This window comes from Trachypithecus francoisi, unplaced genomic scaffold, assembly GCF_009764315.1.
Source record: "Trachypithecus francoisi isolate TF-2019V2 unplaced genomic scaffold, Tfra_2.0 Lachesis_group0, whole genome shotgun sequence".
Taxonomy (NCBI): Eukaryota; Metazoa; Chordata; class Mammalia; order Primates; family Cercopithecidae; genus Trachypithecus; species Trachypithecus francoisi.
Window position 1 is genome coordinate 93,571,818 of NW_022681453.1, and position 27,568 is coordinate 93,599,385.

Below are 27,568 nucleotides of genomic sequence, written 5' to 3' on the forward strand. Positions count from 1 at the left end.
AATGTAACACTACTTTTGATAATTTAACTGAATTAATGTATTGAGTGCCTATTTCACCTGAGGAAAAAATTAATCAACTCCAGGCAAATTCAGTCAAAGTTGGTGCTTTCCTGAGTATTTTTGTAATACACGGTCAATTGAGACTTTTCTCCTCTCTGTTCTACTGTCCCAGTGCTGCATCTAGTTTTCAGAGGATCGCATAATTAGACTATATAAAGAAGTAAATGGTCTACAACCATCTTTGTTTCAAAGCTAGTATCTTATAGAGATATGATTTGCTGTGTCTGGTTTTTGGCTGTAGAGCCTAACTCAGTGTCACCTTTGGAGGCAGATATAGTACTTACTATCATAGTCTCCAATCTTCAATCCTTGTACCCTCCTTTACGTGTGTAATATACATATACATGTATGTATGATTATGCCTGATGTTATATGATTTCTAACATAAAGATCTTGCAGTTATTTTCCTAATACCTAAAAGTTTTATCACTTTATTGTGTTATCATAATTGGTATTCTTTAATTTCAAATTTCGTGCTTATTTCTAATATATGAAAATAAAATTGGCTTCTGCATATTATTATTGTTTTCTGCAACCCCTTCAAAGTTGCTTGTTAGATTTAAGATATTTTTAATACTTTTGTTGATATTTTCTATGTTGATATTTTCTATGTAGATGATTATGTCATCTGCAAATAGAAACAATGAGACATTTCTTTTCCAATGTTTATATGTTTTGTACATTAAAAAATTATTACATTGTGGAGGCCCAGGAAGAGTTTTCCTTTTGTCCCCTCTGAAGATTTGCTGAAAAATCACCTTTTTTAAGGTAGATAATTGGGGGAAAAGCATTCAAATTTATTTAATGTATACATACAGGCTGGGCGCGGTGACTCACGCCTGTAATCTCAGCAGGCGTGAGCCGAGAGGGGCAGATCACGAGGTCAGGAGATGGAGATCATCCTGGCTAACACCGTGAAACCCCGTCTCTACTAAAGATACAAAAAATTAGCCCGGCTTGGTGGCCGGCGCCTGTAGTCCCAGCTACTCCGGAGGCTGAGGCAGGAGAACAGCCGCAGGAACCTGGGAGGCGGAGCTTGCAGTGAGCCGAGATCGCGCCACTGCGCTCCGGTCTGGGCAACTGAGCAAGACTCCGTCTCAAAAAAAAAAAAAAAAAAAAAAAATATATATATATATTATACACACACACACACACATAAACAGGAGCCTTCAGAATGACGACCCAAAGATAGAGGGTAATTGTCTATTCTTATGTTAAAATTCCATAAAATATGGACAGCCATGTAGAAATGTGATTGGACAAACAAGGTACGATCTAATGCTAATAGACTCAGTGGGGAAACCAAGCAAGGCCTGGTTCTTCTTGGCCTATGTAAGTGTGCACTTCTTCCTTCTGGGTATAGAGTGAGACCCTTTCTGTAGTGGGAGTCTTATGATCTACAGTCAAACAAAGTAAGTCCAATCATTTCCTCAAGATTAATTTTTACAGGGAAAGGGTGAAGGGAAAGTTAGTGTAATATTTTTATGTCTTATGGCTGTCTTTGGGGAAAAGGGGGTTATGGTTTCTATGACCTGCCTTAGGGAAGGGAGATTCTAGTTTCTATGGCTAGCTTCAATAAACAATGGGACTAAAAGATAGAAAGGCAGGAGAAGGTCAAATAAAAACTTTTGCTTCTGAGGCTGCTTCTGAGGCCTTCATTTTGGGGTATTGTTTTCTGAGCCCCAACATAGAGGCATCAGATAATTTTACATAATTAATTTCACTTTCTTGTGTTTAACTTACTGATTTATTTTTCAGTCATTTTCTGTATTTTTAAAAAGCTTTATTGAGGTATAATTGATATTAAAAAATGGATGTTTAATGTATAACAATTTGATAAGTTTGTACCTCGGCATTTTCCTTCCTTCCTTCTTTCCTTCCTTCCTTCCTTCCTTTTTGCCTTCCTTTCTTCTTTTCTTACCTCCCTCTTTCTCTCTTTGTATTTGTTTTGTTTGACTTACTGCCCTAGCTAGGATTTCACTATAATGTTTCTCAGGAGTTTTAAGGGAAAAATATTTTTACCTTTTGCCAGATGAGAGAGGAAAAGACTTCAACATGTAACCATGTTTTTTTACTGTTTCCTTTCATTTTATTGTAAGTAGATGATGACTTTTATTCTTCATCAAGAAGGAACTTATCATTTTTTATCTAGTTTCTTATCATAATAAGTAATCTACTTCTGACTGTTGAAAGTGCCTTGATTTACCCACTGTGGTGATATTGCTTTTATATATTTCTGAATTCTATGTGCTAATATTCTGTTGATGCTATTTCTGTGTATCTTAATGAGGAATGTTTGTCTGTAATCTTTTTTCTATTAATGTTTCTGTCTGATTTTGTTATCACTTTCAGGCTTTCACTCCATAGAAGACAAGGATCTCGGCTAATTTAATACCTTTCAGCAATTGTTACTCTTCTCCTCCTGGAGACCAGTACCACGACGAGTGCTTTCTCAGGACTCCTGACTATTTTTTTTTTTTTTTTTTTTTTTGAGACGGAGTCTCACTCTGTCGCCGGGGCTGGAGTGCATTGGCCGGATCTCAGCTCACTGCAAGCTCCGCCTCCCGGGTTCACGCCATTCTCCTGCCTCAGCCTCCCGAGTAGCTGGGACTACAGGCACCCGCCACCTCGCCCGGCTAGTTTTTTGTATTTTTTAGTAGAGACGGGGTTTCACAGTGTTAGCCAGGATGGTCTCGATCTCCTGACCTCGTGATCCGCCCGTCTCGGCCTCCCAAAGTGCTGGGATTACAGGCTTGAGCCACCGCGCCCGGCCAGGACTCCTGACTATTTTTATGAGTGCTTAATGAAATTTATGAGTAAGAGCCTGCAAATGGGAACACATTTCCCTTACATTCTGGTTTCTAGGACTTCTATATTCTCTTATTACCCTACATTTAGCCTTCACCAATTAGTTCTTTCTTCTAGCAAGTTATGGTCTCCCCTTGGATTTTCAGACAGTGATTTTCCTTGAGACCTTGATTTTGGATGGGTAAAAGAAAAGCTATGAATTTTCAGTTTGTCCAGTTTTTAATTTTTATTTAATTTTACTTTTTGTATTTTTTCAACTTTTATTTTAGATACAGGGGGAACATGTATTTCATCATGTACATGTGTCACATTTTCTTTATCTAATCCACTATTAATGGGCACCTAAACGGTTTACATGTCTTTGCTATTGTGAATACTGTGGCAATGGACATACAAGTGCATATATCTTTTTGGTATAATGTTCTATTGTCCTTTGAGTATATGTCCAGTAATGGGATCGCTGGGTCAAAGAGTAATTCTATGTTACTGTTCTATTTTAAGTTTTTGATAAATCTCCAAGCTGCTTTTCACAGTAGCTGAAACAATTTACATTCCCACCAACAGAGTATAGGCATTCACTTTTCTCCACAGCCTCGCCAACATCTATTGTTTTTTGACTTTTTAGTAATAGCCATTTTGACTGCTGTCAGACGATATCTCACTGTTGTTTGACTGGCATTTTTCTGAGGATTAGTGATGCTGAGCATTTTTTTATGTATGTTGGCTGCTTGTATGTCTTTGTTTAAAAAGTGTCTGTTTATGTCCTTTGCTCATTTTTAATGCATTTACTTTTTGCTTTTTGATTTGTTCATATTGCTTATAGTTTCTGAATATTGGACCTTTGTTGGATGTGCAGTTTGTGAACATCTTCTCTCTGTAGGCTGTCTGTTTACTCTGTTGATAGTTTCTTTTGCTGTGCAGAAGCTCTTTAGTTTAATTAGGTTCTACTTGTCAATTTTGTTTTTGTTGCAGTTGCTTTTGGGGACTTAGCCAGAAATTTGTAGGCAAGACCAGTTCCGAGAAGGGTGTTCTGGTGGTTTTCTTCTAGGATTTTCATAGTTGGAGGTCTTACATTTAAATTGGGATCCATCTTCAGTTAACTTTTGCATATGGTGAAAGGTAATGCTCTAGCTTTGTTCTTCAGCATATGGCTAGCCAGTTATCCCACTTATTAAATAGGTAGTATTTTCCTATTGCTTGTTTTTGTCAGCCTTTATTTGTGTCATCTCTGATTTCTTTCGGCAATGTTTTGTAGCTCTCCTTGTAGAGATCTTTCACATCCTTGGTTAGCTGTATTCCTAGGAATTTCCTTTTCTTTGTGGCTATTGTAAAAGAAAGTGTGCTCTCAATTTAACTCTCAGCCCAGACATTATTGGTGTCTAGAAATGCTACTAATTTTTGTACATTGATTTTGCATCCTGAGACCTTACTAAGATTGATTATCAGTTCTAATAGCGTTTTGGCAGAATCTTTAGGGATTTCTAGATATAGAATCATATCATCAATGAAGACAGATAGTCTGACTTCTTTTAGTTATTTGTTGGACCTGATTGCTCTGGATATGACTTACAGTACTATGTTATATAGAAGTGATGACAGTGAGTATCCTTGTCTTGTTCCAGTTCTCAAGGGGCATGATTCCAGCTTTTGCCCATTCAGTATGATGTTGGTGGTGGGTTTGTCACAAATGAGTCCTACTATTTTGAGGTATGTTCCTTTGATATCCAGTTTGTTGAATGTTATTATAATGAAGAAATGTTGAATTATATCGAAAGCTTTTTCTGCACCTATTGAGATAATCATATGGTTTTGTCTTTAATTCTGTTTATGTGGGGAATCATATAATGTTGAATTTATTTGTGTATGTTGAACCAGCCTTGTATCTCAGAAATAAATGCACTTAATGGGGGAATTTTAACTTTTTGATGTGCTAGTTGATGGTCCAGCTCTTTTGTTGTTGTTGTTAGAGATAAAGTTATGTCCATTTTTATCTTTTTAAATTCTGACTCCAAAAATGTTTTTAAAATGATACCTGGTTAATTTTCTTAGCTCTTGGTGTATGTCCCCTTGTTTAGGAAGATTGTTAGACACGGAGGTTCTAGAATGTGAAGGAATCTTCTCCTCCCCTCCAGCCTGGATCTCAGATGGGCTAAAGAAGTAGATATCCCCCACGTGCCACAATTGTGAAGTACTCCTCATAGTCACTACTACTAAGTGGTGAGAGGTGACAGCGTGCTGGCAGCCCTCGCAGTCCTCACTCACACTCGCCGCCTCCTCCACCTTGGCGCCCACTCTGGCTGCGCTTGAGGAGCCCTTCAGCCCGCCATTGCACCATGGAAACCCGTTTCTGGGCTGGCTGAGGCCGGAGCCCGCTCCCTCTGCTTGCAGGGAGGTGTGGATGTAGAGGCTGGCGCTGGCGGGCCAGCATGAGTGTCACGTGGACGTGGGCTTGGCGGGCCCCCACACTTGGAGTGGCCGGCCAGCGCCTCGGGCCCGGGCAGTGAGGGACTTAGCATCTGGGCCAGCAGCTGCAGAGGGTGCGTGGAGTTCCCCATCAGTGCCAGCTCACTGGCGCTGCACTCAAATTCTTGCGGGCCTCAGCTGTCTCCCAGCAGGGCCCTGCAGCCCAACATGCCCCAGCCTCCCCCACGCCATGGACTGCTGCATGGCCCCAGCCTCCCCAAGGAGCAGGGCCCCTGCTCTGTGGCACACTATCCCATCAACTGCCCAAGGGCTGAGGAGCCTGCGCGCATGGCACTGGGATTGGCGGGCAGCTCCCCCTGCTGCCTGGTGCAGGATCCACTAGGTGAAGCCAGCTGGGCTCCTGAGTCTAGTGGGGACTTGGAGAACCTTTATGTCTAGCTAAGGGATTGCAAATACACCAATCAGCACTCTGTGTCTAGCTCAGTATTTGTGAACACACATATCAGCACCCTGTGTCTAGCTCAAGGTTTCTAAATGCACCAATCAGTGCTCTGTATCTAGCTAATCTAGTGGGGACTTGGAGAACTTTTCTGTCCAGCACTCTGTGTCTAGCTAACGGATTATAAACGCACCAATCATCACTCTGTATCTAGCTCAGGGATTGTAAACTCACCAATCAGCACCCTGTATCAAGCTCAAGGTTTGTAAATACACCAATCAGTACCTTGTATCTAGCTAATCTAGTGGGGACTAGGAGTACTTTTCTAGCACTCTGTGTCCAGCTAAAGGATTGTAAACACACTAATCAGCACTCTGTGTGTAGCTCAGGGATTGTAAACGCACCAATCAGCACCCTGACAAAACAGACCAATCAGCTCTCTGTAAAATGGACCAATCAGCAGGATGCGGGTGGGGTCAGATAAGGGAATAAAAGCAGGTTGCCAGAGAGAGCAGTGACAACCTGCTCCCATCCCCTTCCACACTGCGGAGGCTTTGTTCTTTCCCTCTTTATGATAAATCTTGCTGCTGCTCGGTCTTTGGGTCCACGTCATCTTTGTAAGCTGTAACCCTCACTGCAAAGGTCTGCAGCTTCACTCCTGAAACCAGCGAGACCACAAACCCACCAGAAGGAATAAACGCCAAACATATTCGAACATCAGAAGGAACGAACTCCAGACCCACCATCTTTCAGAACTGTAACACTCACCGCGAGGTTAAAGAACTGCTTCATTCTTGAAGTCAGTGAGACCAAGAACCCACCAATTCTGCACACAGTGGTTGCTATTCTTAGACAATTTATTGCCTTCTCCTATATTCATGACTCATGTTGAAACCTGCATGTAGCAGAATATCCAATTGTGTTTTTAAAAAATATTGGGAAGAAAGGGAAATGAGTTTGTTTTCTGATGGATAAAGTTCTTGCACTTCTGAACAACTGTTACCCACAATCACTAGTAATAAACTGGGTTAGGTTACTTCAGGAGGACAAAACCAATTGAATGAATATATATATATATATGTGAGTGTGTATATATATATATAGGAGCTTATTAGGAAGGATTGGCTCACATAATTACATGACAAAGACCCAAAATAGGCTGGGGAAAGAGAGAAGCTGGTAGTGGCTCAGGCCAAGTCAGAAAGCCTCAAAACCAGGGAAGCTGACAGTGCAGCCTTCAGTCTGTGGCCAGAGGCCTGAGAGCCCCAGGAAGGCACTGGTGCAAATCACAGGGTTCAAAGGCCAAATGACCTGGAGTCTGATGTCTAAGGGCAGGAGAAGAGGAAGCAGGCACCCAGCAAGGGAAGAAAGAGAGAGCCAGAAAACCCAGCGAGTAAGCTTGTCCCTCTTCTTTCACCTGATATTTTCCATCTGTGCTGGTAGCCAATTGGATGGTGTCCACACACATTGAGTGTAGGTCTTCCTCTCTCAGTCTGCTGACTCAGTCTGTCTCCTCTGGCAATGCCCTAACAGACACACCCAGAAACAATGCTTTACCAGGAATTTGGACATCCCTCAATCCAGAGAAGTAGACACCTAATATTAGCCATCACAATAACTCCAAACCAAACATGACACGGGAAGGATAAAGGGTCTTCCTACCATCATTGAGGTTGCCAGTCCCACCCTATGAAACTAACCTAGTATGTGAATTTAAACAATTTTACATTTCATACAATTGTATCAAAATCCTACAGATCATTTAAGTGATAGAAACCAGGCTTAGGTTTTTAGAACTATGAGTATTTGCCTTTCAAATGTTCACATATGCATTATAGAGGGAAACTGGAAAATAATGTTTTTGAACTTCTGGCCATATGTTATTTCTAACAAGCTAAATTTAAAATAGGTATAGAAATGAATTTCCATACCATTATTCACTTTTCTTAATACCTTTTTATAGTCTAAATGTCAGAAATGAGATAAAATAGAAAGTACTTTCATTAGTATTTATTTCAGTTGATGAAACATCTAACATTTTATTTGAAATTATAAAAATTATTTTTAAATCTAATTTTTCTATATATATTATTTAAATTGAAAAATATGAAAATATTTGAAGTGCAGATATACTTTAAAATAATTGCACACTTTGGTAGTATATGATTCAAAGGTAAGTTTTCACTGTAAAGCACAGAGGAGGATTTCATAAAATTGTAAATAAGCACCATTTATCTGGGTTAGATTGTGCAGATGCATGTAGTAATAAATTTATTGAAGAGTTATAACAATATTTTTTATTATTTATTGCCATATAGTCTTATAAAAACTATTTTTTTGTATTACAGAAACATTTTTATTATGAGGGCCAGAAAAAAATGAATATTAAATGTTTATGTATCTATCTTGCTCTCAAGTAGAGATTTTGATAATTTTTTAAATGACATATCAATATAATTCCTAAATGAATTTTTAGTAAGAATGATGGATTCTAGTAATGTACCATAAAGAACAGGGCAATTGAGCAATTAGATTAATATGTAGATTGTAAAATATCGAAAGTTTTGCCATGCTTCATGAAGGCCTATCATTCTGTAGTGAGTTGTTAATGTAAATTCAACTTCCATGTAGACCTCCATAAAGAACCGCTTCTTCGAATCACAGAACAGTGTAGAACATTTTAAATAATCTGCTGTAATTTTCCATTTTGGAAAAAAATAAATAAATGCTGACACACTAAGAGCATACTTAAATACACATTGGTATTTGTGGTAGAGTAAGGTATAAGACTCTGGTAGTCTACTCCCCACATATATATTTTACAGGTGATAATGGTTTAGATGATTGATTACGGTACTTAAGATATATATGTTAGTATATATGGAAACACTTTGTGAAATTCACATATTGTCCTAATATGCAAATACAATCCCTCTAGAATATATTTCAATGGATCATTGACTATTTATGAATCAGTGACTGGAACTATTAAAATTTATAAATGCAATGCAACCCTTTAAAAGCATATACTCAGTAAAAACTTGATTAATAAAATATACAATATTCATAATATTCATTTATATTTATTTAACTATATATATTATATTATTAATAACCTTCTAAAGTTGTTTTTAACATTTAGATAGTTAAAAGTGCTTTAATTCAAAGTTCTCAATAAAAATACCCCAAATATCTATGAAATTAATATTTATTAATCCTTTTGAAAAATGAAGTATAAATAGTAATTCAAAAATTTCTAAATTTTCAGCAAAATTAATTTTTGAGATTAGCATGTTTAATATATATTTAAATATTTTTAATATATGTTATAACATGTAGTATAATTATAATAACTTGGTTTATAATAATAACTGAAGGATTTGACTTAGGAGAAATTACTAATTGTGGTTACTAAGTGAATGAAATAGTTGGATTCATTTACTAGTCTATGTACTCACATCCTTATTTTGTTTGGTAAGTTTTAGTTACAATGTCTATTTTATTTTGTTTTTCTAAAAGATGTGGTAGCCTTTAACAGAGTAGTAACATGGTTGTTTTTTTCAGGATGGCTTCCATGTTTCTGTGGATATGGAGACATCTCAGCCAACAGAATAATGCAAAAAGAGAAAGAGTGGGAGAGAGACAGACAGACAGAGAGAGAGAGAGAGAGAGAGAGAGAGAGAGAAAGAGACAGAAAGGGAAAAAAACACATTTTTAAGAGGAAGTGGTTATATAACAAAGTGAATTATTTTCCAAGAGTATCTCATTGAGCATCACTTGAAATGCAGACATTTCTACTACAATTTGGAGATGCTGTGTAGTGGAATAAGTACTAAAACTGGAGTTAGAGGACTTGCTCCAGAAATACCTGTCATCTTGAGTGTAAATTTGGGCATCTCATGAATTACCCAGTCTCAGACTATTCATATTAAAATGCATATAATGGTACTGCATTATTCACCACAGTCTTGTAATTATTCTGTGAAATCAAGGTTATGAAAATGCTTTATAAGATAAAATCTGAAACTATGTTTACCATTAGAAGTTTTATAAATGTTAAAATTGATTCATCTTTCTGAAGATCTATTTAAGACATTTGTATATTCTTGGTCACTGAAAATTCTTGATCACTGAAAACAAGAAAACAGTATATGAAAATTTTCCTACTGGAAGTATCTGGTTTGATGTTTGGAACATAAGACACATGGTATGTTTAGATATATGAAATTCCTGAATCCTCTGGTTGTTTTGGTTATTAAAGGAAATTACAACTTATATAAATTACATCAGCTAATACCTTATACATATTACTCAATAAAATGTTGAAATCACACTAAGTATCAGTCCCAATAGAAAAGCAGTTTGCAGTGCTTCTGCTAGTACTATCAGACTATAATTCAACATTTTCTCCCTTTACTATGTAAAGCACTTCTTCCTTAATAATTATTTCCTCTTCATTTAAGACCCTGAATAAGAATTATGCAAGTGTGGTGAAAATGTAGAAGGGAATTTAAAAATACCTTCAGTATTTTTTGTTTTCTTTACTACCAAACAAAAGGCAATACTAAGAGTTAGCTGGCACATGTAAAACTTTGACGTTTGTAATCACCCTTGTTCTCTATGGCCAGAATTATTTGGTGAGGGTATTACATTTTGTGATTTGATAGGAAAGTTAATTCTCTTGAACTTCCTCAAACTTATATTTTTTACCTGAAGTGTGAATTTCGATAGCTCTATGTTATGTTGTATCATAAAAAATTTAAGAATACCAGCTGGACCCAAAACCTGCTTAGAGTTTTTACTGAGTCTGTATTCTGTTGTTTACCAGATTATCACCACTTATAAATTCAGTTTATGCAAAACAGAAAGATCTTAAAATGTAAAGCAAAGAGATTTTCTCGGCGTTTGCATGAGAATCATACATGTTTTAGTGTTTAAGGAAATACAATTTATATTAAACAGGATGTATTCTTAATAATAAAGTTAATCAGTTAATGTTTGAAATAAAAATATCTAGTACTTGTGAAGTTCACATATGCTTTGATATCTAATAAAATAATATATTTTAAATGCAAACTGTATTTGAAATAATAAAATATAAAATGAGATTTGGATTAAAAAATCCTTTCGGTTGATTAAAAAAAATTATTTCATTACCACAATGTTCTTCCTATATAAAAATCTTGTCAGTGTGGGTGTTTTATTTACATCATCTTTTAATTTTTGCTATTTCTGTATAGTTACTACATATCTGACCCCCAATGATGGAACTTGCTGGGCCATATTCTCCTCTCACAATTAGACACACATTTGACAATTTAAGTGCCTGTTGAAAAGCCACAGGATCGTAGAATGTTGTGCTCAACGAGACTTGTAAATTGATGTTAAATGTTTTACCTGAATGAAGACATCGTTGTTTCCATCACATAAGAGCAGTGCAAATGTAATTGCCTAGTTGCCTCTGAACAGGAGGGCTAGAATTCACCTTTCTTATTGTTCTCCTTTTTATCCACCTTCTTACTCCCATCCTAGTGTGGTCTTAAATGCACTGGTTCCAAGAACAAGCACTCTGTGGCAGATCTGATGTGGTTGAAGCTCAGAGAGATAAAGTGTGTGTTAATAGTCACACAGCTATACAACCTTGATTAGAATTCAGTTGCCTAGGGTGCAAATACATTATCCTTACTTCTTTATTGCATAATGTTAGCAACCAGTGCTTTATTCTTGTAGACAGTATGTCACTTCTCAGCACACACTGGCCCCTGTTTCAGGTTTCCTGATGTATGACTGTGTGGGGACATGGCAAGAAAGAAACAAAGTAGAAATTAAATATATAATATATGGCAGAGTTGGTGATACATTCTCTAGAAAATCCCAATGTGCTACACAGACCAGGTTAGTAATAAGTTAAAAGAACCGTCAGTGTATTTAAATGTCGACAAAGTTGTCTCTTTTCTATTTGGGCAATACAGTTGCATTCTGTTTCCCAGGTATCATGCTTTAGAACTTATCCCTATATCCCCCAAACCATATTTCCCAAACTGAAATATCTTCTGTGACAGACACTGAATTGTTTACAATTATACATTTTTTAGTCTTCCTTGGTTACAGGAAGACTAAAAAATGTTACAGTGTACCTGATTTTTTTTGTTTTCAGAATGTTAATTGTTCAAGGAAAAAAATAACATTCTAGTATCTCTTAAAAATAAATTTGGCCCTGCGACTTAGTTGTAGGCAAACAAAATACTAAGAGTAGCTGTTAGGTCTTCAGGGAAGTCTGGCTAAAGAGGGTAAGGAAAACTGGGTCCTCTCTTCTTATGTCCTCTCTTCTACTTGCACTTTCTATTTAACTTCCTAATATCACTTGTGTCTTTGTACAATCCATTCTCAACACAACAGCTATATTAACTTTTACAAATGTAAACCAAATGATCATCTTACTTCTCTGCTTAAACACATTCAATAGTTCTCAATGACCCTTGGGTTAAGATCCAAATTCCCTATCCTGCCAAATAAAACCCATGTGCTTTCCCCCTCTCTATCTCTCTGAACCCTCATTAGTCTTTCATTGTCCTGGTTCACTAGGCTGTAGAACTTTTTCAGGTTTTCAAATGTGCCAAGATCCTTTCTACTCATTTTGCCCTGAAGGATCTTCTTTTGATCTCCATGGCTGGCTCTCTCTGGTCAAAGTCACTTCCTTAGAACTTTCCCTCTGCCCAGTTTAAAGAAACCATCCAATCACTCTTTTTTTGCACTATTTTTATTCATTATGTAGTGTGGTGTTCTCTATGGACAATAGTGCTTCATTATGTGCTTATTCACTGTAATTAGTCACAAGAGCAGATATCCTGGCCATTTTGTTTTCTGCTGAGTCTTAGACCATGGTGGGTACTCAATAAGCATTTGTCAACAAGATGTACACATAAACATCCATGTGGTTTGAAATGGCACTCATCATTTTCTACCTGAAATGAATAGTTACTCGCATATATCTCCTACCAATTATATTAAAGAATAACTCCAACCTGGAGCCATATTCCATATGTTTCATTTTTAGATGCCAGTTCTTTTAGTGATCAATTGTTTTACCCCTTCAGTCATGTCACAAAATCACTAGCAGCTGGTATAAGGCAAGAAAATGCTGCTGTTTTATTTCAGTGCTTTTCAATTTCACTTAATTCATACTTTCATTTTCTTCACCCTCTTAGGAGCTCTTTTTAGTATATTAAATGAATGCCCTCCCAAACAGCTGGGAGGACATTCATTTAATACACAAAAAAGAGTTCCTAAGAGGGTGAAGAAAATTCACTCTCTTTAAATTTAAAATATTAATTTAATTTATACATATATAAATTTAATATTTAAATCTGTACCTATAATTTAAATATTAAATTATATAAAAAATACATATTTATATGTATATTTATATATTTCTCATCTGTTTATAATTATATATTATCTATATAATTAAAATATATATTATTTTTAAATATATATTTATTTATTATATAATTATAAATATATATTATAAATATTTATATATGTACATATTTATAAATATATTTACTTAGTTATAACACTGTAAATATATATTTATATTTATAAAATACAAATATATAAAAGATGTCTTTATATATTTATATTTATGTATATATTTATATGAATAAAACATATAATACATATATATCCCTTAAAAAAAAACATGATTTTATGTTTGCTTAATTTACATAAATTCTATTATATTAAATGTCTTTACATTTTCTTTTTTTAATACTCAGAGCAATGCTTTGAGGTCTATCTTTATTACATTAAATAAATCCAATTAATTACTTCATTGTACTACATGGTATTCCATTGTAAGCAAATACCACTTTATACTTCACTTACCCAGTGTTAAAAACTAATTTGTGTTTTTTTATACCATCATATCTAAAATTTTATATCTCAAATTTTCTTATGTAAGTCCTACACTGAACAAATTATAATTGAAAATGATGGATTTACAACATCAAAAATTAAAGATTTGTGCTCAATAAAGGACAATATGATAATAATATGCTATTGGCTAGATAATGGACTAGAAAAAGATATTTGTAACATCCACAATCTATGAGGAAAGCAAAGGTATAATACCAAAGAAATTTAAGCACCCTACAGAAAAAACATAAATAGGTACAGGATTCATGAGTAGGCAGTTGTTTTGCTTTAGTGTTTGCCTGTTGTTTTTTTTTTCCCTAACGCATTGGCATTTCATTAGAAATGTCTCAAATATAACACTACACACAAAAACCCGCACACACACCACTCAGTAATAATGGAGTGAATGCATGGAAAAATTAATGCACATATGAAATATGACATCATTACGTAGTCTCTTACATATACACAGGTATAGTAAGTCCAGTCTCTTATTTAACTCAACATAATATATATTAAAATTAGCTCTGTCATAAAAAAATTGAAAAATAAAATCTTGGGCTAGAATGCCAGTCAATTCCACATGATATCCACTTAAAAATATACTTAAAAACATACATTTTACACTTTGGGAGGCTGAGGCAGGCAGATCACCTGAGGTCAGTAGTCCAAGACCAGTCTGACTAACATGGAGAAACCCCATCTCTACTAAAAATACAAAATTAGCCGGGCGTGGTGGCACGTTCCTGCAATCCCAACTACTCGGGAGGCTGAGAGGCAGAGGTTGCGGTGAGTTGAGATTGCGCCATTGCACTTCCCTTCTGGGCAACAAGAGCTAAACTCCATCTCAAAATACACAAATTTTAATGTTTTATTAAAGAGAGAAAAATAGCTTTAAATTTTTTGTTTTCATAAAATGAAAACTTCTGTTCATTTATTCATCTCCTTCATGATAAATAATGCTATGCATGATGACTCCTTCTGCATATGCATAATGTTGTGCATATCTTTTGTTGTATACGATTTCACAATTTAAAACTACTTCATTTATATTTTATCATTTCTTGTTTGTTATCTTTGCCTTGGCACTGTTAAAGTGTGCATGTCTGATATACAAAATTGACCCCCATGGCTAACCCTGATGAATTAAAATAGAACTAGTTTGCGAGAGTTGGGTGAGCAAGTGGTTAAGCACTCTGTGTTCTCAGAAACATGTTGTAAAAGTGTAAGAGGACTGTCCTTTCTATGTAATCAAGCCAACCAGTTTCTGCTGTAGGTGCTAGGAAACATTACAGCAAAGCCCCTCTCATCATTTGAAAGAAACATTGACAGAGACTTCCGGTTTAGGGCTTGTAAGTCAACCAATCCGAGCTTACCTGACCCAACCAATCAGAGCTCATCTGAACCAACCAATCAGAGCTCATTGTATTGACCAAACAGGACCCAGCTGTGTTGACCAATTAGAACTAAGTAAGCAGTATTCTTTCATTTGCATAAACACACTTGATTGGGAACCTGGATAAGAACTATTCCTTTAAAACCTAAACCCTCTGTTTTCTGAAATACACCTTCACTTTACTCTGAAGGCTGCATCTATTTGCTAATTGTTCATTGGAATAAAGCCTCTTTCCTCCAAATTACTTTTCAGATAAATTTGATTCACTGTATTCATCATGTTTTAATTTTATTATTTGATATTGCATTGTATATCCTAATCCTGTAAATGAGTCTTTTAAAACAGAATTTCCCTTTGTGTTTTACTCCTACCTCTTGACCTTGGTTCTTTGAATTCATCACTGCTTGATGCTCTTGCACAGATGACATAGAACATTCTGTGGTATATCATGGCACTTGGAATAAGTCTGTAAGTGACAGAGTTGATTGTAAATTATTGGTCCTTCCCTCCCCTCCCAGCAATGTAGTTTGCTGTTAACAAAGCTGAAGAAGCAGGTATCATACAGTAAAAGGGAAAGAAAAATAGCTTTATCTTCATCATGAAAATGCCAATGTTTAAGGGATTGTGTTTATATAAACAAAAGAGCTAAGACTTCTACAGGTAATAGAGCAGGCTATTAACCTTGGGCTATATCTTTGCGGTGCTAAAGAAAGTCAATTTGTTTCAAAATTATTAAGTTCGTTTTTCTACCAACCTTCAAAAACAAGACTGCAGAGAAACTTCATAGCATTTTTTGAAGAAAATATGTCTTTAAAAAAGAATCTGGATTCTCAGGTCAGCAGTAAAGCAAAGAAAATTACCTCTGAAGCAAGAACCGAACGGTGGTCACTAGCAATTCTCCTATATGTTTTTCCTAAAATTAAACTACAAATACTATAAATAATCGGTCATGAAACTTGAAGGAAATATTGCTTACCTAACATGGTGACCCCTGAAGTGACTTTCTAGATCAAAGTGGCACTTTATTCTCAGAAATAGGACACAAACAGCATGCTTGTGTTCAAGGGGAAAAAATAAAGTACTCTAGTGTCAAAGAGAACCAACTAAAATGAATGTAGTGGTGAGTTAAAACTGTTTCCTTAAAGCAGAGAGTCAGGTTTTCTTAGCTAATAGGTTTCTCTGCATACTGAAACTTTAGTATTAATTTTTAAAATTTATGTTTGCTCATTTTTAAAACAGGTATTAATATTCATAGCACAAAATTAAAAGTCTACAAAAAGGTATTGTAGACAATAAATCTCCTTAATACTTCTTCCCCAGGCCATGTAATTCCCTACCCAGAGGCCACTTTTAATACCACCTTTTGTGTATCCTTTCAGAGAGATTCTATCTCATGTGTCAGAACAGGGATGCGTGGCAGTACAAACTCAGCACTGTACAATCCAGGGACATTATTTATATGTATTAGGATGTAAACGATGCTTCTAAAGTGGTGCAATTGAGGAACTCTTTTATCACAGAAACATATTTACACACATTGTAGTATAAATTTCACCCTGTTCTGTGTTCTTTTCTCCCTCCACTTACAGTATTTCATAGTAATAAAGTTACCTCATTTTTAGTAGCTTTGTGGTGCTCCAGTTTATAGATATACTGTAACTTATTTAACCATTTACTTTACTTATTAATTGATTTAAATTGACAATAATTGTCTATACTTATGGTGCATAATGTTTTGAGATATGTATACATTGTGGAATGTCTAAATGAGGTTAATTAACATATGCATTACCTCACATACTTTTTTTGTGGTCAAAATACCTAAAACCTACTCTTTTAGCAATTTCCAATATATTGTTTCTAACTGTCGTCACCATAATATACGACAGATTTCTTGAATTTATTCCTCCTGTCTGACCGAAATTTTGTATGTTTTGACCATCTCCCAATCTTCACTCCCTCCAGCTTCTGGTAACCACTATTCTGCTTTAACCAACTTTTAAGAAAGGGTTAGTTTTTCATATTTAAAGCAATGCTGCCATAAATTTCTCATACTATTTATTTCACATATACTGGTATATCTATGTACAAATTCCAGTAAGTTGAATTTCTGTCTCAAAGAGTATATGTATTTTCGATATCAAAAGTTACATCAAATTGTTTTAATAGAGCTTACCCACTTATAGTCCTACTGACCATCAGTAGAACATTTTAATCCTCATTCTGATAGGCAAGAAAGTGTATTTCAACAAAGTTTTAAGTAAAAATCATAAACCAACATATTCAGGAAATTCAGCAATCCCTAAAGGCAAGAAAAAGAAAGATACATGCCTATGTATATAAAGAATTACATTTTAACTTACAACTTTACAATTTTCAAAATTTTACCAAAAAATGTAAATTATACATTTTAAATATATGCAATTAATTGTACAACAAATATACCTCCAGAAGGTGTTATATGAAAAAAAGAGAATATTCTATAAAATAGTTATTGTAAATATGACATTTTATGTAAGAGAACTTACTCTATTTGGCTGGTCTAGAGTGGCCTTGTCTCTCATCTTTTACCGAGCTATCCTGGGCATGTTTTCATTATTGAAGAAGCAAGAGTCACAGTAGACCGAGACCTTTTCAAGTTCCTGCTTGCATCCTCATTTCTAACATTCTGTGAGTCACAGAAAGCCAAATGGATGGGAGAAAACACCCCACTCCCAATGGGAAGAGTGAAGAAAAAAATGACCAAAACAAACTACCCGCTTATTTCGAGGCTGACATGAAAGGACAAGTTTTACAACCATAATATGAAATAGGAGAATATGTTTATGCAGAAGTCTAATATTTAATTCACATTAATTTAAAATCATGGTGACATGATGTATAGTTACAAATCGAGTATACAAATTACAATTGTTCATGGAACTAAAAATTGAAAAAAAAATTACTCCATCCAATCTAAATAAATAACAAAACTTCAATTTGTATTTTTTTCTCTGAGATAAAAATATCAAATGTTTAAGACTATGTCCTTTTCTGTAAAACAACTGTTGATTTATTCGGACATTTTTTGATTGAGATGTTTTATCTTTTACTCACTGAATTACTTTGCGAGCAAATTTATCTAATTCCTTAGATAAGGATAGCAGCCTTTTCTCTAGGAGTTTCAAGCATTTCATTTTTCATTGTATTATTTTAATTTTAACTGTGGGGTTGTGTCATCTGAAATGTTTTACTCTTTTGAAGTCTTATTTTACAGCTTTTGATGGGTTTTGGATTTGGGTCAAATGCAGAGAGGTATTCTCTAAGTTGAGAATATAAAGAAAATATCTCAACTATTTTCAAACATTTTTATGACATTTTTGACTTTAAAGTATTTTCTTCACTCTGACTTTTTAAGTAAGATCTGTTTTAAGTATCCAGTTTTACTATTTTTTTGTATTTCTATTTGTCCCTGAAATTTATTGAATTATGTATATTTTCCTGACATTAATGAGATGCTTTTAAGTATACATTACTTTTAATATATTTGAAACTATTTTCAGACTTTTTTAATTGACATTTTTCAGTATTCTTGTGCCATATAAAAATATTAGCATGAATTTGTAGTTTAGTATATGGTGACAACCATTCTCTTTTCAGAAAGGTCTTTTTTCTCTTAAGTTTTTCAAATGAATTTTGTAATTCCTTCCCTACTTACCCCAATTCAGTTGTTTTGTTGTTGTTGTTGTTTGATATTTATATTGAGATGGAGTTTCACTCTTGTTGCCCAGGCTGGAGTGCTGTGGCACAATCTCGGCTCACCGCAACCTCCCTCTCCTGGGTTCAAGCGATTCTCCTCCTTCAGCCCCCCGAGTACCTGGGATTACAGGCATGGGCCACCACGCCTGGTTAATTTCGTGTTTTTAGTAAAAATGGGGTTTCTCCATGTTGGTCAGGCTGGTCTCAAACTCCCGACCTCAGGTGATCTGCCAGCCTTGGCTTCCCAAAGTACTAGGATTACAGGCTTGCGCCCATGAGTCACTATGTTAAGAGGTGACAAGGTGCTAGCAGCCCTCACTCGCTCTCGGTGCCTCCTCGGCCTAGGCGTCTGCTCTGACCGCGTTCAAGGAGTCCTTCAGCCCGCTGCTGCGTTGTGAGAGTCCCTGTCTGGGGCTGGCCGAAGCCGGAGCCGGCTCCCTCTGCTGGCGGGGAAGTGTGAAGAGAGAGGCGCAGGTGGGAGCAGGGGCTGTGCACAGCACTCCCTGGCCGGTGGGAGTTCCAGGTGAGCGGCTTGGCAAGCCCCGCACTTGGAGCTACCCGCCGGTGCCTGCTGGGCTTCATCGGAGGCTGAATCCAGTGCGTGGACCACTGTTCCCTCTTTGTGGGATCCTTGGCCATGATAGCAGGTCTCTCTCTCTTTCTAGTTTCCCCTCTTTTCCTCTTGATTGTGTGGCACAAGCTCCCTCTGGGCTGCCAGAGTGCCAGGCTAGGTGCCGTAAAGTCCCCCGGGAATGTCACTGAGAGGTGAAGCAAACTGCCCGGGGTGGGGGGGGGGGGGGGTGGGGGGACTTGGAGAACTTTTCTGTCCAGCTAAAGGATTGTAAATACACCAATCGGCACTCTGTGTCTAGCTAAAGGTTTGTAAACTCACCAATCAGCACTCTGTCCAAACAGACTAATCAGCTCTTTGTAAAACAGACCAATCAGCTCTCTGTAAAATGGACCAATCAGCAGGATGTGGGCTGGGCCAGATAAGGGTATAAAAGGGGGCCACCCTAGAGGCAGCATCTTCAACCTGCTGGCATCCCCTTCCGTGGTATATGAATTTTGTTATTTTGCTATTTGCAATAAATCTTGTTGCTGCTCACTCTTTCAGTCTGTGCTCCTTCTAAGAGCTGTAACACTCACTGGGAAGATCTGTGGCTTCACTCCTGAGGCCAGAGAGACCACGAACCCACCAGAAGGAACAAACAACTCCAGAGGCGCTGCCTTTAAGAGCTGTAACACCGCGAGGGCTGCAATTTCACTCCTGAAGTCAGTGAGACCACAACCCCACCAGAAGGAAGAAACTCCCAACACATCTGAATATCTGAAGTAACAAACTCTGGACACACCATTTTGAAGAACTGTAACACACACTGTCAGGACCTGCAGTTTCATTCTTGAAGTCAGTGAGACCAAGAACCTAACAATTCTGGACACAACGCCCAGCCTCGATTTTTTCAATTAGACAATGATCGTTCATAGAACAAGATAGCAGAAGAGAAATCATTATAACAACTCTTTCTATTTAGATATTCTTCTATGTGCCCCAGCAGCGTTTCAAACAAATCCTTATATACACCATCCGCATTTCTTAGAAAGTTTATTTCTGATTATTTTTGCTACTTTAATACTCCTTTTTTTTTACGTGGAGAATAGTGCATCAAATTTTGTGTAGAAGACACTGTTCAACAACAGTTGAAAATTGTAATTAGCAGATAGTCCTCTGATAACCAGTGCTTCTGCTTTCTTTACCACACAACACCATCATTTCCATGCTAAGAAAAGCAAGTATAATTATTTCCATATTGTTGATTTTTAAGAAGTGATAAGTCATTTTTTAAAGTTATACATGTTAATGGAGCCCTAATAAATAGACTTCTTCCCTAGTAAGCATAACTCTAGTAACAGTTAAAAAGAAATTTCCTAGAGCAAAAAGACAAGGGAAGAAAGAAATTTCCTAGAGCAGAGAGACAAAAAAGGGAAGAAGGAAAAACTCAGGAAAAGAAGGTAAAGGGTAACTATCCAGTGAAATTTTGTCTTTTTTTATGTGAGTGCAGAAAAAAAAATTAGAAAAAAAAAGTTTTTTCCTCAATTTCTACCTACAAAATAATTATATAATTAGAATACTTAGTCATTCCATTTCAAATCCAGGAAACAAAAATACATACCTTCCTAAAAAAATGCAATTTAGGTTCAATAAAGCATATTGACTACTTAATGATGTGCTAAGTACATATGCCTCAAATACTCATAGTGACTCATTTAAAAAATATTTTTAAAACTATTAGTTTAAGGAACTGAGAAGGTGATTAAGTCATCTGAGGACATCATACTAAGGGTCTCTGAACTAGAACTGCCACACCTAGATTTTATTATATTCTAATATACTTGATTTACCATGTATTTATACATCTATTTATCTGTTCATTTATTTTGTGGTTCTTTTTTGCATGTATATCAGTACATGTTATGCAAAGTACTTTGTTGTGCATACTTCTATTAGAAATCAATATTTGTACATGCCTCTTTTTCTTTTGAAAAAATGATGAAACAACTGGTTTGATGAACAAAATCCTAACCTCCAATCAAATATGAAACATCACCATCACCCCTGAAAGCTACCTCATTTTCCTTTGCAGCCAGTCCTTACTCCTAGAGGCAAACACCATCTGATTTTTCTTTACCGTATTCTTAGCTTTGCCTGATCTAGAATTTCACACGAATGAAAGCATACACTATTTAGTCCGTTCTTTAGAACTTTTTTCAATCAGTGTAAGGCTTTTCAAGATTCATGTATGTTGTGTGTGTTTCCACAGACCTTCCTTCTTGTTGAACATTATTATTTTTAGGGTGTGTATGTGTATATGTGTGTGTGTATACCTGTATATATACACATCACCTTTTGTTTATTCTTCTGTAGATGAACACCTGGAATGTTTCTAGTTTTTATTATAATTAGAGCTGCTCTGAGCAATTTTGCAAACTTTTTTGAAGACAAAAGTTTGCATTTTTCTTGATAAGTATCTATGATTAGAATTGATATTTTAACTGCAAGATAGATAGTCCGACTACCCACTGCCTGTACAAGAAAGCCAAAGTAACAAGAGCAAGGTATGATAAAAAGAGTGAATTTTTAAATCTGTTGCCAGCCAAGGGTAATATGACTGGAATCCTTTCCAAAAATTGCCACTTTCCAATTTCTGGAATGAGAGCAGGGGTTTAAGGAGAGAGGCTTGGAATACAGGAGAGGCAAGGGAGCTAGGAGGTGCTGGCAGTGGGACTTGTTACTCTGGCTTATCTTGAATTATTGTTTTATCTAGTGAAGGGACCGCACCATCTTGGGCCCAACCAGGTTCCAAATCAACTGCAGTCAATTTTACAGTCGATCCCTAGCCGGAGGTGAACTAGATGAACTAGGTGAACTCTGTACTGGGAAGAGAATTCTCCAGGTGTCTGGTTCATGTCAGGATTTGGCCCCTGAAGCTTCTAAGGAAATATATGACCAGATAAGTGAACATAGTGTGAACCTAACAAGCATCCAGGTAAACAAATGTGCATAAAGCATGGAAGCCTAAGGTGGGAAAAGGAATGCAGCAAAGTTTTAAAACACCTGAGAAGGCTATATTTCTAGACAAAATAAAATACACATGTAGTTTGTCTCAAAGCTACATCTTGAGACTGGGGAGAAAGGAAGAAAGATCAAGTATTAAACCAAGGTTGGAAGCTAAGCTGCTCTGTTACAATTGGTAGTTCAACCATTGTGGAAAACAGTGTGGCGATTCCTCAAGGATCTAGAACTAGAAATACCATTTGACCCAGCCATCCCATTACTGGGGATATACCCAAAGGATTATAAGTCATGCTGCTATAAAGACGCATGCACACTTATGCTTATTGCAGCACTATTCACAATAGCAAAGACTTGGAATCAACCCAAATGTCCATCAGTGACAGACTGGATTAAGAAAATGTGGCACATATACATCATGGAATACTATGCAGCCATAAAAAAGGATGAGTTCATGTCCTTTGTAGGGACATGGATGCAGCTGGAAACCATCATTCTCAGCAAACTATCGCAAGAACAGAAAACCAAATACCGCATGTTCTCACTTATAGGTGGGAATTGAGCAATGAGATCACTTGGACACAGGAAGGGGAGCATCACACACCAAGTCCTACTGTGGGGAGGAGGGGGGAGGGATAGCATTAGGAGATATACCTAATGTAAATGACAAGTTAATGGGTGCAGCACACCAACATGGCACATGTATACATACGTAACAAACCTGCACATTGTACACATGTACCCTAGAACTTAAAGTATAATTAAAAAAAAAAAATTGGTCATAGTGTAGTCATAAAAGATTACACCATGTTACACTCCCACCAACAATGGATCAGAGAAAACCCGAAGTAGTACAGTCTAGAGTAACAATTATAACTGCCATCCTGTGTGTATATTTTCCAAGTCCACATGCCCAAACCCATTCTTATTGTTCAGTTTGTTATTCCCACATTTCAATTTTGTCAGAAAAGAAATCCTGTCAGCCTAAGTCCTGAAGCTGGGAAGCCCCCAAAGAGAAAACTACTGCTTGATGTTTCTTGTCCATTGCTTCTCAATAGGTTGCAGTTTTGTTCCCCCGGGGGACATTTAACAAGGCCTGAGAAAATTTTTGACTGTAATAATTTGGGACAACGTGCTACTAGCATCTGGAGAGTGGAGACCATGGATACTGCTAAATATCCTGCTATGCATAGAACAGCTTCTGAACATGTGAATAGTGCAGTCTGAAAAATCCCAGTTTACTGTTATTATTTCTTCCTAGATTTCTGTCTTAACATGCCCTTTTCTCAGAAAGAATGACGTTAAAAACATTGACTGTTTCAGGAAATCGTCCACTCCTCACCACACAAACCATCATACATTGGAGGAAATCAGGATTTAGTTTCATTCTTTGGTCCCCAGGGAACTAATTACTTCAGAAACAGTCCAACATCTGTACATTGGGGGTCCTGAATTAATACCAATAACTGTATTTAGTTCTTTTTTTTTTAATGTTTTCAATCATGAAATAAAGAATGGGCCCTTTGAACTCTCTCTAGCTCCCTTTGTTTTAGCTCTTCTTGTACTGGAAACAATTGCATATAACGTTTAGAGCATACTCTTCCCTCAATTCAGTTTTCAAAATGAAAGAATTGGGTGCAACAATAGAAAGATATTGACAAAACAAAGAAAACAGTACTGAAGTTTTAAATTTGTATTATTTACTCCATTTAAATAGGGACCGCATAGATTTTCTTTTTCCCAAAGCAAGTAAATCTGGTTATAATCCTTTGTATAGACCAATCAAGTATTTTTTATCAGAAAAAAAGATGAGTGCATTCCAAGATGAGTTTTGGTATCCTTACTCTTTAGGACTTCAAACTGCCTGACAATATGTGCTAATTCCCGATCCAAGTCAATTTTGTCAATCTGTCTTTGGTTGGTGGGAAAGGTGTTTTGACTAGAAAATAGATGTGCCAACCATACCCTGCTATCTAACAGACACTCTGACTCTCCATGGTTGGTATTCTAGGAAAACAAACAGGGTATCTCTGCAAAAATGAACTTGAAGCTAGGAAACTGGATACCGAACTCTTTCCATCAGAGAAATTAACACGGCATATAACAGCCTGATGCCCTGTCCTTTTAGCTGAAACTCTCTCTAGTTTACTTAAGAATCAACCATTCAGGCAGTTAGGTTCTGCTAAATACTCTGTTAAGAGTGGAGAATAAAATTTTTAGGGGCTGTAAATCTAAAATCTCTTCTCAATCCCTAATTTTGACTTCTGGTGTTTATGAAAATGGCTTCACAAAACTAATTTGAGTCTTCTCCGTAGCTCTGCCGTTTTACTTCCAGTTTGATAACTTGATTCCAGACGTTTATCTTGATTTGTTTGTTTATTTGATAATTTACTTTGGAATTTCAAACCCTAGTGCATGACCTGTTTTCACTTAACCACAACTAAGCTGTAAAGTGACCAGCAACTTTCTCCTAAATTGCTATTTTTATTCTAAGATCAAGATTCTTTTAGCGCAGAGGTTGCTGATGTTACTTTACAACAGTATTGATTACATATAAGGCAAATATAGATAAACGTGGGTGTTAATAAATATATCAATTTTATCTCACAAAAGTAAGAAATAAGATTATTGGTTTTAGGTACTGTCAATTTTATATTCAATCTAGTTTTTAATTTGCCAGGTCCTTCTTTGTTTTTTTATGATTTACAATCAATTAAGAAATATTGACATAAAAATTGATAATGAATGCAAAAAATAAGTGCAGCTTTTTCTACTTAAAGTGATTTTTTCTAAAATTTTGCATTACAAAGGAATTTGACATTACTCATTGCATGTTGCTAGCATCGTTAGAGGAAGGCAGCTTGATTAACAATTGTCAGTCTCTACTTGTAATTTATAATCTGACAAAAGAGTCGGTGAAAATTAAAAGAAGTTTTTACAGTAGATTGCTTTTTACAAAACAAAGGAAAAGACTTTCCACAGGAAGGATGATAACCCAAGATACAAGTATTTTTAGCAACAGGTAACTAACATGAGACTTTTCTCCCTGGAGCAAAATAGATTCCTGACCAGATAGGATAGTAATGAACTTCAGATTGAGGACTCAAGGAAATCTAAATTTAACTGCATATAATTTTCACACCTGAAATCAATCTTAGCAATTAATTAGTTGAACACAGAAGACCTTTAACAAAGGATACTAGCAAAGGAATCTAAGAGAGAAATAACGAATATTTATTTGTAGTCTTTTACACCTATTGTTTGCATTCTAAAATTACACTCATAAAATAAATCCAATATATTTAATGTTAAATGATTAGTAATTCACTATGTGGGAACATTAAGTAAAGGTACAATGTATGTTTTGTACATTGTTTCTATTCATGACAACATATTCACAAAATAAATGATAAGCATTTCAAAAAACATAATAATTATGATGAATAACTATTGTTGATTGCTTACCTCACACCTGGCATTGTTCTAAATGCTTCATGTGTACTCGTATTCATTTTTCACAAGAACCCTGGTAGACAAGAACAATGACTACATAAAATTTACGAATTAGAACACTGGAAATCACAGACATGGAATTTTGACAAATTCTGATATAGAGTTTTGTTATTTACACAATGAAGGAGTTTATTTGGAAAACTTGTGATTTCCAATATAAAATAGTATTATTTAGATTATGTTGTTTTTCTGTTATTTGTTTTTGCAAGTAGTTATTTGTAAAGTGGTTATTTTAAATAATTTAAATTACAAATAAATAATTGTTCTAATAAAAGTATGAGCAATTCAAACAATTTTGAAAATAATATTTTGTGTGAATCATGGTAATATAATGCTTTTCTTAATAAAGATATTTAATTTCTAGAATGTGAATCTTACTTTTCACAGATTCAAATTTTAGAACTAGTGATTAGAATAAACAAGCACTAAGTGACAGTGATATCTTACTTTTGGCTCTACTACCTAGTTAACAATTTTATTTTTTTGCTGTAAATCTAAGGGGTACAAGTGCAACTTTGTTACATGGATCTATTGTGAAATAATGTATTCTGGGATTTTAGTCTATCAACCAAATCGTGTTCATTTCACCCATTAAGTAATTTCTCAACCTTCACTCCCCCTCCCACCCTTCCATGTCTCCAACATCTATTATTCAACACTCTACTTCTATGCATACACCTTACTGAGCTCCCATTTATAAGTGAGAACATAAAATGCTTGACTTTATGTTTCTGAGTTGTTTCACTTGAAGATAATAATCTCCAGTTCAATCCATGTTGGTACCAAAAATATAAATTTATTCTTTTTTTGTGGCTGAGTAGTACTCCATTACATTATTTGGGGGGTGTGTGTGTGTGTATAATTTGTATAATCTATATTATTCCATACATATATACACATGCATGTGTATATATATGTGTATGTATATGCTGTTTTAGGTTGATTCCATATGTTTACTATTGTGACTAGAGCTGCCATAAACATATGAGTGCCCAGATATCTTTTTAACATAATGATTTACTTTCCTTCAGATGAATATCCAGGAGTGGGATTGATGGACTGAATTGTAGATCTGTTTTTAGTTCTTTGAGAAATCTCTATTTTTTTATAGAGGTTGTACTAATTTAAATTCTCATCATCAGTTTATAAGTGTTCCCCTTTCTCTGCTTTGTCACCAACATTTATTTTTTGACTCTGTAATATTAATTTGTTTTTCTGACTGGTATAAGATAGTATCTCATTGTAGTTGTAGTTTGCATTTCCCTGATGAGTCGTGACATTGAACATTTTTGGATATGCATGTTGGCCATTTGTATATCTTCTTTGAAAACTGTCTATTCCTGTTCTTTGCTCACTATTGAATGAGGTTATTTGTTTTTGTTGTTGTTGAGTTGTTTGAGTTCCATATAAATTATAGTTATCAGTCCCCTGTTGAATGTATAGTTTGACAATATTTTTCCCATGCTGCAGGTTGTCTCTTCGCTTGCTTGGTTATGTCTTTTGCTGTGCAGAAACTCTTCAGCTAAATGAAGTCCCATTTGTCTATTTTGTTATTGTTGTTGTTTGTGCTTTTGAGGTCTTAGTCATATATTCTTTGCCTAGATCAGTGTCCAGAAGAGTGTTCCCTAAGTTTACTCTCAGGAATTTTAGAGTTTCAAGTCTCACATTTACATATTTAATCCATTTTTAGTTGAGTTTT